The sequence below is a fragment of the Phascolarctos cinereus genome, unplaced genomic scaffold (assembly GCF_003287225.1).
Source record: "Phascolarctos cinereus isolate Bilbo 61053 unplaced genomic scaffold, phaCin_HiC Scaffold_726;HRSCAF=1367, whole genome shotgun sequence".
In the NCBI taxonomy this organism is placed as follows: Eukaryota; Metazoa; Chordata; class Mammalia; order Diprotodontia; family Phascolarctidae; genus Phascolarctos; species Phascolarctos cinereus.
Genome location: NW_027556098.1, coordinates 6,933,908 through 6,937,889, shown reverse-complemented (window position 1 = coordinate 6,937,889; position 3,982 = coordinate 6,933,908). Strand labels below are relative to the sequence as shown.

Genomic DNA, 3,982 nt, shown 5'->3' with positions numbered 1-3,982 from the left:
CTCTTATGTTCTGTAATATATACAGTTTTAACTATCTTAATCTGAGAAGAATGCTTTTAACAAGTAGTATATATTTAATTGTGCTTAGATTGTGTCCCCCTCATTAAATTATCCTGGAAAAACATCTGACATTTATAAAAATTTACCAAGCATTTTATATATCATTTTCATTTCATTCTCACAGTATTCTTCTGAGGGAGGTATTCAAGTATCCGCATTTTATAGATGAGGAAACTAAAGCTTTGGAAGGGCTGACTTTCTTAAGGTGATAAAGCCTAGTAAAAGACAAACTTGCTACTCTAACCAAGTTTTGAGATGCTGAATCCACACCCTTCTTTCCCATTGTCACATCCTTCCTTTTTATCAGAGTTGCAACTAGGGCAGTCACTTTCCCAGATTGATAATGTGGGAAGGGGTTGGTGGTGATGATTCCCCTCAAAGTAACCTCAGATTTCACTGTCATGGTAGTGCCCTTTTCCCAAGGAGGGGAGTTTGCTCTCACCATGCCAATCATTCTTACATAAAGCTCTATACAGTTTTTTTAATCATCATACTATTCAGAACATTTTGAACATTGCTTATGAAGAATGATTAAATGGAAAAATGTGTCAAAATGCCAATGAATTTTATCACGTGGTATCCAGTAGTGTATTTTTTTCTTTTTTTTAAATTTATTAATTTATTTTGATTTATCAACAATCACTTCCATATGCTTTCGAGTTGAAATTTTTTCTCCCCCTTCCTCCCCCCCACCTTTCCCAAGACGGCACACAATCTGATATAGACTTTACATTTACATACCCATTAAACATGTTTTCACATTAGTGAAGTTGTAAGTAAAAATTAAAACCAATAGGAGGAACCATCAGAAAGATGAAACAAAACTCAATAGAAGGTAAAAATAAGTGATAGCGATTCAACTTCCATAGTTCTTTCTTTGGATGTGGACAGCATTTTCCATCCTGAAGCCTCTGGAGATGTCTTAGGTCCTCGTAATGCTGAGAAGGGTTCAGTTTAACAATCTTAGTCATTGCATAACGTGGCTGTTATTGTATACAAAGTCCTCTTGGTTCTGCTCACTTCACTCAGCATCATGTATTTTTTTTAATAGTTGAGGAGATGTTAAAATTTATTGAAATTAATCTCAACTATTTTATCAGTGGAATGTTTGGCAACTCCACGGAAGATGAATTGAAGAGGGGAGATAAGACAGAATTATTGGGAGGCTATGAGATAAAAGAGCAAGCATAGGGTTTGATCTTAGTGAAGTGGCCCATGTCTTTTTTTTCCTGAAGTAAAGGAAAAAATGGGGAATGATGACAAGTAATAGACTTGCAATGTGAGTGCTCATGGCAAATGATCACATCTTATTTAATTCTGATAGTAACCCTATAAAGGAGGTGGGCCAGATGGTAGCATATCCATTTTACAAATGCTAAATCCCAAAGATGCTTGTAATGCCTGCAGCATAAAGAATGCTTGAGCCAGAAAATGGCCTGCCTCTCAATTGAGGCTCTGTTCATTTCTGAATTAATCTGTGTAACCACGGGCTAAGATATGTCTTTGGATGTCAGTTTTTTAAAAAATCACTAAAAGTCCAATTCTAGCTTCAGATCTGTATTTCTAAGGTCACAAGGCTAGTAAATGACCAGTGTAGGGTGACCTAGATCTTTTTGAGTCCTAGTCTCGTAGTCTTTCTACTAATTAAGGTCTCTGAAGTCTGGCTCAGAGTTAAAACAGGATCAATAATAAGGGTTTGGAATTGTTGAACACAGGCTAGTTCAGTAAATCCAGGAACTAGCAGATAACCTCAGGAGCCCCAAAAGGACATCAAGGACGGCTTTGTACTTGGAAATAGCTGGGGAAAATCCCTAAAAAGGGCTTTTTTTTTTTTGGTGGTAGAGCAACCCCTTAATAGCCATCTAGTAGCCAAGGAACACAGAAGGCTGAAGAAATGTTTGTAAAATGCCAACCTTTTCACATGAAAGCTGAGAGCATGGGAGAATAAGTGAAAAAAAAAATGAAAGAGAAGAAAAGTGACAGATCAGAGATGGCAGTGAATGAACAGTGTGAGAACTGCTTTATAAATCTTTCAATAATTCACTGTTGTTCACCAATAACTTTGGGGGGAGGGAGGAAAAGGAATGAGGAAATGGGACATTCAGTTTACTGCATTTTACGGTGAACAGCTGAGACATATTAAGAGTGTACCATAGTCTTATAGCTACAACAGCAACACAACAGAATTGTTTACCATAGGGTTCCAATCTTCTAGTGAAGTAGACAGGTTGAAAGTTAAAATAAATAAATAAATGAATCTGATGCAACCAGTCTAACCAGTTTGATCAAATTCCTATTCTTTGAAGATTCAGTCTTAAAAGGTCAGGGAACAGTTCTAACTTTCAATGAGTTGTCAATGAAAGGCTCAAAAGTTCAATTTTTAACAGCACCTGTTCCCACTCAAGGCAGCCAGGTGGTGCAGTGGTTAGATTGCCACACCTGGAGTCAGTAAGACTTGAGTTCAAATTTGGCCTTCAGACACTTACTAGCTATGTGACCCTAGGCAAATCACTTAACTGTATTTGTCAAGCTGGAGAAGGAAATGGTAAACCACTCTAGTATCCTTGCCAAGAAAACTCCAAAAATGGGGTCGAGTCAGACGCAACTGAAATGACAACAATAAAGTGTTTGTAGAAAATCATGTTCTGGTGTCTATCCTATCTGTAGAAGTGTCTGTCATTAATTTCTGATGATGACTAAGAATTGGAGGTTTTGCCTTCCTGAAACACTGGAACCCAAATTATTCTTTATTGACACCTTTAAATTTTTACACACCCATTCCCCAAAATATTCCCTTGTAAACTGTCCAATGTAACAACAAAAGAATTATGGAAAAGTAGAAAACAAAAACATGGCAATTTTGACAGCATATACAACATTCTGCACTTGTAGGCCTCTACCTCTACACGTTACACAACATTATGTCTCACCTAAGGCACAACAGGGCCTTTAAAAATGGTCAATTCAAGAAAAAATGGTCTATTCAGTGAATACTATTTCTCAGTCTGCCTTTGTTCATGTTGTTTTCCTGAACTAGGATGCACTCCCCTTTTTAAACTGAAGCAGTTTCATGTTGAATGTTTTATTCAATTTCTATTTCCCCCATGAAATATTTTCCGTCTGTTACAGTTCTGCAATAGTTCTCTTGAATTCCTGTGACACTTGTAGTATGATCCTGTTAAACCAACCTCTTCCTTGTTTCTGGTAAATGACAGTCATTCCTCGTTTTGGCATTTTTGCACAGGCTATTAGCTGTTAATCCCTGTGCCTGGAATGTGCCCTCTCTTTACCTCCAACTCAGAATTGCTAGCTTCTTTCAAAGAACATCTAAACGTAGGAAGAGGTTAGATGCAGTAGAAAGGGAGACACTGATTATTAGAGTGGTAATGATCAATGGAGTAATGGCCTAAAGGAGACAGGAAGGGAAGGGTGGGATAAAAAAAAATGCACTTAGGAAGTGTGGTCAGTGGATGAGAGTACTAGATCTGGAGTCAGGAAAACTCCAGTTCAAATACTGCCGCAGACATTTAGGAGCTGTATGACCCTGGGCAAATCACTTGATCGCTGCTTGCCTCAGTTTTGTCATCTGTAAAACGGGGATAATAACTGCACCTACCTCCCAGAGTTGTTGTGAGGACAAAATGAGACAATATTTGTGAAGCGCTTTGCAAACTTTAAAGTACTACATAAATATTACTTATTACTGGCTAGCCTATTAGATTCATACTCATAATAAAAGGAAGTCTTGTTAAAGTGGTAAAGATGAAAACTACCTCCTCTGAGACTTAGAGAGAGAGGACAGGCAAGGACAAAAAAGTCTGAAAGAAGGGAAGAAAAGTTTGGGATGGATAACTTCAATTTTCTCAAAGTAGGAAGGAATGCCATCTGGTAAGATATTGGGTACGTAGGCCTTGGGTGCTTG

The 3,982-nt window shown here is 37.7% G+C and overlaps 1 protein-coding gene across 3 annotated transcripts in view; it reads left to right on the top strand.

The window, feature by feature from the left end:
* OFD1 (OFD1 centriole and centriolar satellite protein) overlaps window positions 1-3,982 on the top strand; it is a 99,899-nt gene that overhangs the window by 26,683 nt on the left and 69,234 nt on the right. The gene's annotated exons all lie outside the window — the stretch shown is intronic.